This window comes from Neophocaena asiaeorientalis, unplaced genomic scaffold, assembly GCF_003031525.2.
Source record: "Neophocaena asiaeorientalis asiaeorientalis breed wild unplaced genomic scaffold, Neophocaena_asiaeorientalis_V1.1 scaffold339, whole genome shotgun sequence".
NCBI classification, from domain to species: Eukaryota; Metazoa; Chordata; class Mammalia; order Artiodactyla; family Phocoenidae; genus Neophocaena; species Neophocaena asiaeorientalis.
Window position 1 is genome coordinate 1,558,426 of NW_020172268.1, and position 10,935 is coordinate 1,569,360.

Sequence of the window (10,935 nt, forward strand, 5' to 3'; positions counted from 1 at the left end):
CCAGTGACCTGTTTTTATAACAAGTATTTTATATTGCTCCTTTAAATCCTGGCATAAAGTCATAGATAATTTAACCTACCTAGACAATAACTTTTAAAAAATAAATTTAAAGGAGAAATAAAAGTAAAGTCATTTTTAAAAAGAAAAGTCATTGAATTATTTTAATATGTAAAGGCTAATGCACATTGACCTCAGAAGTCACAATGCAGAGGTCAGATGTACTGTATTGGTGACAGAGGCAAGTGAAGACTTAAAGGGGTAGATCTGAGATGCAGGGATTGGTACAGGATGGTGGAGTAGAAGGACATGTGCTCACTGCCTCTTGTGAGAGCACTGGAATCAACATTAATTGCTGAACAATCATCAACAGGAGGACACTGGAACTCACTGAAAAAGATACCCCACCTCCCAGGATGGAGAGAAGCCACAATGGGATGGTAGGAGGGCTTCAATCACAATAAAATCAAATCCCAAGGATGCTGAGTGGGTGACTCACAAGTAGGAAAACACTTATACCACAGAGATCCACCCACTGGAGTGAAGCTTCTGAGCCCTACATCAGGCTTCCCAACCTGGGAGTCTAGCATCCGGAGGAGGAATTCCTAGAGAATCAGACTTTGAAGACTGGTGGGTTTTGATTGCAGAACTTCAACAGAACTGGGGAAAGCAGAGACTCCACTCTTGGAGGGCACACACAAAGTAGTGTGCACATCAGGACACAGGGGAGGGAGTGGTGACCCCATGGGAGACTGAACCAGACCTACATGCTAGTGTTGGCAGGGTCTCCTGCAGAGTTGGAGACTCTGGAGGGTGGCTGTGGTTCACTTCACGGGCAAGGACACTGCCAGCAGAAGTTCTGGGAAGTACTCCTTGATGTGAGCCCTCCCAGTATCTGCCATAAGCCCCACCAAAGAGCTCAGTAGGCTCCAGTGCTGGGTTGCCTCAGGCCAAAAAACAAATAGGGAGGGAACACAGCCTCACCCATCAGCAGACAAGAGGATTAAAGTTTTACTACCTCTGCCCACCAGAGCAACACCCAGCTCTGCCCACCACCAGTCCCTCTCATCAGGAAGCTTGCACAAGCCCTTAGATAGACTCATCCACTAGACGGCAGAGAGCAGAAGCAAGAAGAACTACAATCCTGCATACTGTGGAACACAAACCACATTCACAGAAAGATAGACAATATGTAAAGGCAGAGGACTATGTACCAGATGAAGGAACAAGATAAAACCCCAGAAAAACAACTAAATGAAGTAGAGATAGTCAACCTAACAGAAAAAGAATTCAGAATAATGATACTGAAGATGATCCAGGACCTTGGAAAAAGAATGGAGGCAAAGTTCAGGAATATGCAAGAAATGTTTAACAAAGCACTAGGAGAATTAAAGAATAAACACCTAGAAGAATTAAAGAACAAACAAACAGAGATAAACAACACAATAACTGAAATGAAAAATACACTAAAAGGAATCAATAGGAGAATAACTGAAGAGGAAGAATGGATAAGTGACATGGAAGACAGAATGGTGGAAATTCACTGCTGTGGAACTGAATAAAGAAAAAATAATGAAAATAAATGAAAACAGCCAAAGACACCTCTGGGGCAACATTAAATGCAACAACATTCACATTATAGGGGTCCCGGAAGGAGAAGAGAGAGAGAAAGGATGCAAGAAAATATTTGAAGAGATTATAGCCGAAAACTTCCCTAACATGGGAAAGGAAATAGTCACCCAAGTCCAGGAATTGCAGGGAGTCCCATACAGGATAAACTCAAGGAGAAACATGCCAAGACACATAGTAATCAAATTGACAAAAATTAAAGAAAAAGAAAAATTATTAAAAGCAACAATGGAAAAATAACAAATAGCATACAAGGGAACTCCCATAAGATTAACAGCTGATTTCTCAGTAGAAAATCTACAAGGCAGAAGGGAGTAGCACAATATATTTAAAGTGTTGAAAGGGAGCAACCTACAACCAAGATTACTCTACTAAGCAAGAATCTCATTCAGATTTGACAGAGAAATCAAAAGCATTACAGACAAGCAAAAGCTAAGAGAATTCAGCACCACTAAACCAGCTCTACAAAAAATGCTAAAGGAACTTTCTAAGTGGGAAACACAAGAGAAGAAAAGGACTTACCAAAACAAACCCAAAACAATTAAGAAAATGGTAATAGGAACACACATATCAATAATTACCTTTGATGTGAATGGATTAAATGCTCCAACCAAAAGACACAGGCTCTCTGAATGGATAAAAAAAAACAAGTCCCGACCCACTTCAGTCCTAGGGACACATACAGACTGAAAGGGAGGAGATGGAAAAAGATATTGCATGCAAATGGAAATCAAAAGAAAGTTGAAGTAGGAATACTCCTATCAGATGAAATAGACTTTAAAATAAAGAATGTTATGAGAGACAAGGAAGGGCACTACATAATGATCAAGGGATCAATCCAAGAAGAAGATATAAAAATTATAAATATATATGAACCCAACATAGGAGCACCTCAATACATAAGGCAACTGCTAACACTTATAAAAAAAGGAAATCAACAGTAACACAATAATAGTGGCGGATTTTAACACCTCATTTATACCAATGGACAGATCATTAAGGCAAAAAATTAATAAGGATACACAAGCTTTTAATGACACAATAGACCACATAGATTTAATTGATATATATAGGACATTCCATGTGAAAACAGCAGATTCCAGTTTCTTCTCAAGTGCACACAGAACTTTCTCCAGGATAGATCACATCTTGGGTCACAACCCAAGTCTCAGTAAATTTAAGAATATTGAAATCATATCAAGCATCTTTTCCAACCACAATGTTATGAGATTAGAAATAAATTACAGGAAAAAAAACCCACAAACACATGGAGGCTAAATAATATGTTACTAAATAACCAAGAGATCACTGAAAAAAATCAAAGCAGATATCAAGAAAACCTAGAGACAATGACAACAAAAACATGATGATCCAAAACCTATGGGATGCAGCATAAGCAGTTCTAAGAAGGAAGTTTATAGCAATACAATACTACCTCAAGAAACAAGAAAAATCACAAACAATCTAACCTTATACCTAAAGGAACTAAAGAAAGAACAAACAAAACCCAAAGTGAGTAGAGGGAAATTAATTACAAAGAACAGAGTATAAATAAATGAAATAGAAACAAAACAGTAGCAAAAATCAATAAAACTAAAAGCTGGTTATTTGAGAAGCTAATCAAAATTGATAAACATTGAGTCAGACTCAACAGGAAATAGAGGGAGAGGACACAAATAAAATTAGAAATGAAAAGAAGTTACAACAGACACCACAGAAACACAAAGCATCCTAAGAGACTACTACAAGCAATATTATGCCAATACAATGAACAACCTGGAAGAAATGGACAAAGTTTTAGAAAGGTATAACTTTCCAAGACTGAACCAGGAAGAAATAGAAAATATGAATAGACAAATCACAAGTAATGATATTGAAACTGTGATTAAAAATATCCCAAAAAATAGAAGTCCAGGACCAGATGCCTTCAAAAGTGAATTCTATCAAACATTTAGAGAAGAGCTAACACTGATTCTTCTCAAACTCTTCTGAAAAATTACAGAGGAAGGAACACTCCCACCCTCATTCTATGAGGCCACCATCACCCTGATACCAAAACCAGACAAAGATACTACAAAAAAATAAAATTACAGACCAATATCACTGATGTATATAGGTGGAAAAATCCTCAACAAAATAATAGCAAACAGAATCCAAGAGCACATTAAAAGGATCATACACCATGATCAAGTAGGATTTATCCCAGAGATGCAAGGATTCTTCAATACACACAAATCAATCAATGTGATACACCATATTAACAAACTGAAGAATAAAAACCATATGATCATCTCAATAGATGCAGAAAAAGCTTTTGACAAAATTCAACACCCATTTATGATTTAAAAAAAAGTCTCTGAAAGTGGGCATAAAGGGAACCTACCTCAACGTAATAAAGGCCGTATAAAACAAACCCACAGCCAATATCATTCTCAATGGTGAAAACTGAAAGCATTTCCTTTAGGATCAGGAACAGGACAAGGATGTCCACTCTGCCACTATTATCCAACATAGTTTTGGAAGTCCTAGCCACAGCAATCAGAGAAGAAAAAGAAATAAAAGGAATCCAAATTGGAAAATAAGAAGTAAAACTGTCACTCTTTGCAGATAACATGATACTATACATAGAGAATCCTAAAGATGCTACACGAAAACTACTAGGAGTAATCAATGAATTTGGTAAAGTTGCTGGATACAAAATTAATGCACAGACATCTCTTGCATTCCTATACACTAACAATGAAAGATCAGAAAGAGAAATGAATGAAACAATCTCATTTACCCTTGCAACATAAAGAATAAAATACCTAGGAAAAAAACCTACCTAAGGAGGCAAAAGACCTCTATGCAAAAAACTGTAAGACACTGATGAAAGAAATTAATGATGATACGAACAGATGGAGAGATATACCATGTTCTTGTACTGGAAGAATCAACTTTGTGAAAATGACTCTACTACCCAAAGCAATCTACAGATTCAATGCAACCCCTATCAAACTACCAATGGCATTTTTCACAGAAGTAGAACAAAATGTTTCACAATTTGTATAGAAACACAAAAGACACCAAATAGCCAAAGCAATCTTGAGAAAGAAAAATGGAGCTGGAGTAATCAGACTCCCTGACTTCAGACTATACTACAAAGCTACAGTAATCAAAACAGTATAGTACTGGCACAAAAACAGAAATATACATCAATGGAACAGGATAGAAAGCCCAGAGATAAACCCACACACTTATGGTCACCTTATGTTTGATAAAGGAAACAAGAGTGTACAATGGAGAACAGACAGCCTCTTCAATAAATGGTGCCTGGCAAACTGGACAGCTACATGTAAAAGAATGAAATTAGAACACTCCCTAACACCATACACAAAAAAATAAACTCAAAATGGATTAAATACCTAAATGTAAGGCCATACACTCTAAAACTCTTAAAGGAAAACATAGCCAGAACACACTATGACATAAATCACAGCAAGATCCTTTTACACCCACCTCCTAGAGAAATGGAAATAAAAATAAAAATAAGCAAATGGGACCGAATGAAACTTAAAATCTTTTACACAGCAAAGGAAACCATAAATAAGACAAAAAGACAACCCTCAGAATGGTAGAAAATATCCACTCTTTTTTAGATTATTTTCCCTTATAGTCCATTATAGAGTATTGAGTTCCTTGTGCTTTACAGTAGCTCCTTATTAGCTGTCTATTTTATATACAGTAGTGTGTATATGTCAATCCCAATCTCCCAATTTATCCCTCCCCACCTTACCCACTGATAACCATGTTTGTTTTACATCTGTCACTGTATTTGTTTTTTAGATAAGTTCGTTTGTACTCCTTTTTTGAAGATTCCACCTATAAGTAATATCATATGATATTATCTTTCTTTGTCTGACTTATTTCACTCAGTATGACAAATCTCTAGGACTACTGGAAATTAATGTTGACTGTAAACCAATTCTTTCTTTTCCATATCACCACTCTTGCTGCAGGGTAATTCTCCTACCCCTGATATTTCGTCCCTCTCCTCAGTTCCAGTTACTGTGAAAACCAAAAGTACCCACACACATTTTTAAAATGCACCTACACTCTCCCTGATTAGACAATGAAGATTAGTATCCATGTTAGTTTATAGAAAAAAAAAGGGGGCTTAAAGAAAATCTGATACATAAATGAAACTTTGGAATTGTGATCAAGTCATTTCTTAAAGTGATTAAAACATAGGCTATTTTGGACAAAAGCTAAACTTGAATATACACATATATTCTGAAGAGTGAAAATTGTCTATAATATTTCATGATTCAAATACTAGATGTGTCTCTCCTCCATCCATTGCCAGACTTAAAATGAACAAAATTAAGAAAAGGAAAGCAAAAAGTTTCGAAGGATCCTGCATATTGCTAGTTCCTAAAACTGTTAAGGGTTTAGAAATTCTTTGAAGAATTCTATGGACCTGAGCTTCAGCCAGGTTTATCATCTGATGAATAGTCCTTCTGGATGTTTCCTTAATGCGAGCATGTACATTTGCACACCTGTATGCTTAGATGAAGGTTCACAAGGAGAAAGCTGACCCTTTAGTGACAGGAAAGTTTAAAGTGAGTGTTTGCCTTCCTTTGTCCCACCTACTGATTGGCTGGAGCCTCCTGCTAATCAGGAGGACAGCAAGGGTGTTGACAAATAGAGAATGATTGATGTTTTGATGAGAAAAATCAAATTTGATGAGATTTCTCATCAAAATCAATTTGACGAGAAAAATCAAACCTGAGAGTTCAACTTATCACATTTCCAAATGCTATTTTCAACAAAAAAGTTGAAATAATATCTGGTTATTCATAGGTGAAACAGAACAATGGAACAAATTGCTTCCAGTTCCATCAAAATTTATCACAACATTTTCACTGTCAAAGCTTTTTCAGGCTGTAAAATAAATACAACCTAGTTCTGTCTTTACACACATATTCATTGCTTCTATACATGCACTTGCATTTTGTGTGCACAGATAAGCTGAGTTTAGTTTTTGTTCATCAAATATTTCAGAGCAGGCTTCCCTGGTGTCATAGTGGTTAAGAATCTGCCTGCCAATGCAGGGGACACGGGTTCGAGCCCTGGTCCAGGAAGATCTCACATGCCGCGGAACAGCTAAGCTCGTGTGCTACAACTACTGAGCCTGCACTCTAGAGCCTGTGAGCCACAACTACTGAAGCCTGCACTCCTGAAGTCCACGCTCCACAATAAGAGAAGCCACCGCAATGAGAAGCCCGCTAGCTGCAACTAGAGAAAGCCTGCTCACAGCAACAAAGACACAACACAGCCAAAAATAAAATAAATAAATTAAAAAAAAAAATCAGAGCATTTTCCAGATATTTAGCTCTCCCTTCTCTTAGCTTTTTATGGATATTTAATGTAAAGGGGAAAAAATCCAGATTTTTTTTTATTCATTTACACTTCAATCATCCATGTTGTTTAATGTCAGCTATTTGATATTCAAGAGCCCTTGGGCTTTTTCAAACATGCTTTGGAATATCTTTTTTTTTTTTTTTTCCTCCCCTAATATAGGATGGAGAAGTAGCATTTTGCCAAAGGCAAGCCATAGTGAATGCTGGGGGAACAGGGTGCTACTTTACTCGCAGCTTGTGAATATTGAGTAATATCTAAATTAGAAGGAAATAGAACTCTTGGTAGCTTGCTGTGTGTGAACACTTGGGCACCTCTGTTTTGAACAGTCACATATGCAATCTGTATCATCTTATAGAATGAGAATTTTAATTTAATTCTATAAGGACTCCCTTTGCAGATATATGATAGCTTATCTCCCTCTTCCTTCATCCTCTTTCTTCCCTTCTCTTTCTCCTCTTCCTCCTCTTCCTTTTTCTTCTTCCCTTTAATCTTGTGAAAAGAGTTATTGGGTCTAATTAATCTTTCTCTTAAGATATTCTTTCTCATGTTGAGAAATAGAGATATGAAGCAGCTTAAAAGAATCATGGAATTTTGATCTTTCAACTGGCTCATAATTTTTTTCTATTAAATATCATGCTGATAATTATCTAGCCTCTAGTTTATTCCAGATGCATGAGGCTCACTGACTCCTAAGGGGAGCAACACACACTCTTAAAAGTCATCAATGTTTATCTACTTCTCCTGGAAAATATCCAAGATTTTATAGAGCTAGAAACCTATATGTTTTGGTAACCCTCTGAAAGGGAAAGAATCAAAAATATAAATAAAAATCAGTCATGAAAGTTATACAAAATGTATAGCACACATAACTCTACCTAATGCACTGTGGTAACCTAAATGGGAGGGAAGTCCAAAAGGGAGGGGATATCTGTATGCATATGGCTGATCCATTTTGTTGTGCAGTGGAGGCTAACACAATATTGTAAAGCAACCATACTCCAAAAAAAGTAATAAAAACTGCCTTAAAAATAAGTTAATATTTAGTTAAATAAGTAAAACTACAATACATTACACATTTTAAAAAGGAGTGAAATCCAGCAAAATAGCATATTTATACTTACTATAATATATTTATTTATTAACTATCTAGCATGCTATCTACTATTTTACTGAAACTATTTGACTGCTGGCTCTTTGATCACCTCTCTACAGGACAACAGTTTTGTAGCATCATTTTTTTAATGGAATGAGTAGGAAAATAATTTACTCTTTCCTTTAGCAAGCTTTGATGGAAATGTATTTTTGTTTGTTTGTTTGTTTATGTTTCTTTTTATCACTCAAAAGAGATGGGGTCTCACTATGTTGCCCAGGCTGGAGTGCAGTGGCGATTCACAGGTGTGATCCCACTACTGATCAGAAAGGGAGTTTTGACCTGCTCCATTTCTGACCTGGGCCGGTTCCCCCCTTCTTAGGCAACCTGGTGTTCCTCCGCTCCAGGGAGTTCACCATATTGATGCCCAACTCAGTGCGGACACCTGATTGCCATAGCACACTACAGCCCAGAACTCCTGGGTTCAAGAGGTCCTCCTGCCTCAGCCTCCCAGTTAGCTGGGACTACAGGCATGCACCACCATGTTCAACTGGAAATGTGTGTCTTTTCTTTTCTTCTTTTAACGTCTTTATAGAGGCATAATTACTTTACCATGTTGTGTTAGTTTCTGCTGTATAACAAAGCGAATCAGCTATATGTATACATATATCCTCATATCCCCTCCTTCTTTAATCATTGATAGTTTGTTAAATTTTCTTTCAGCATCTTAACTTGTTGTCTGTAACATCACATAAATTGTTGAGACTGTTGTCTCATTTGGGTAAACATCTTCCAATGTTAATTTCCATATACAGGCTATAAGATGCCAGAACATTTCAATGTTTTTTGTGTATGTGTGTTTGTGTGTATGCAGTGAAAAACCTAAAAACCTTTGTAAATTGATGACACACATTGGACAATTTATGGTAAATATCCTTTTTGTAGTGGTCTATTAAGAGTTTTATGTTATCTTTACCAATGTTTATACTTTGTATCAGATCATCAAGAAATTAATAAGAACCGGTATAGATGCAAAGGGAAAGGCCCTGTTAGACAAGGAAGAGTGTGGGCAAAGGCATGGCCTGGTACAGACAAGAAGAACAGTTTAAGTGGAGTGGAGTGGAGAGCACCAAGTGCAATGAGACACGTGTGTGTTGGAGCCCAGTAGGGAAGTGAAGATAGGACTGAACACTGGACAGTGGCTTTCAGTCTATCAGTCTTTAAAGGTAAGGAAGTGACAGCTTGTTACTGGGTTATTATGCATATGAAGTGTAGCTTTATGATCATTTTCATTCAAGTTCTACAAATCCAATTCTTAAATGTACTAGCCTGTGGAACCTAGATAAGGGCAATCTAACCATGCACCAAAGTGACTATGTACCATATAAATATAACCCATTAAATCTATATTACATGTATTTGCAAACTAATTTCTCTACTCAAATTTCAGGAAACCCTGTAGCCACTCCAAAGTCATCTGACAAAAGGGATGATTTTGAAGAGGAAAGTTGGAATAGAAAGAGAAAGTGGCAGTAAAAATATCTTACCTTATAAATTTTACAAAAAGACATGACCATGTGAATGATTGAATGTCTGGCCTGTGCAAGCAAAGGGTCTTGATATGTGAAGTTTCACTGGCTTGATGCTTAGTATGTTTCTGTCCTTTCCCTTTCTGTACATTGGCCCTGGTGCTCTTGGAGCTCTCTGCATAAGTCTTTTAAGCATCTGAGGACAGCTACATATTTTTGTTTGTAAATCTTTTCTTCCAGATAAAACGTCTTGGCTTGAGGTCACACCCCAGGGTATTTAAAGTGTCTCCCCCTTTCTCTTCCCATCCAGTTTGCTGTTGCACCTAAAAATGTAACCTTAGGAACCAAACATCATAGAAGGCATTTGGTGCTTATAGCTTATACATTTGTTATTTCAACTATTCTTAAGGTCTCCTAGAATCACATATTGACAACTATGTGAAAGTACAGCACACTCTCACCTACAGCTGGTGGAAATGTAAATTGGTGCAATCATTGAGAGGAAGAAAATTAAGCAATAACTATTGAAATAAAAATCTGCATGCTCTATGATCTAGTACCAGCACTTAACAGGTTCTGCCCTAGAAAAACATGCACATGTGCAAAGTGAGTCATGTTGGGGGTTATTCGTCCAGCATTGTTTATATCAGGGAAAGTCTGGCAATAGTGCAAATGTTAATTTAGCAGGGAAATGACTTGAAAACGTGGTACATTCATATTATGGTGTAATATAGAGATGGTTGTCTCTACAGATAATAGATATATAGATTGATAGATTGCCAAGACATATTTTTGTAAATTTAAGCACAACCATCAGAATGATATACTAAACATAAAGCATTTTTTTGTAAAACAAACAGGCATAGAATATACATAAACATGTATGTAGAAAAATATAGCAGTAGTCAGGGAGGGCTCAGATTGGGATGATTGATTAAAGGAAATTTTTGCTATCAGTGCAGCCTTTTAAAATGCTTTGTTTTAAACAAGGAGAACACATTCAAATAGTATTTGAGTAACTATAATTTTCTCAATCAAAATCTTATTTTTTACCAAACAGATAACTCTGTATTACTGTTCCGCTCTTTATTCACACACACACACACACACACACACACACACACACACACACACCAGAAGAGGTTCTACATGATAGGTTAAACAAACATAAATTTTAAATTCTAGATTTAAAGTGCACACATACACAAAAACTCTCTTTGAGTGACCTAGAGTCATGAGGTCATGTCATCTGACATAACCAGCTGTCATTGGGATAATATTAACCCA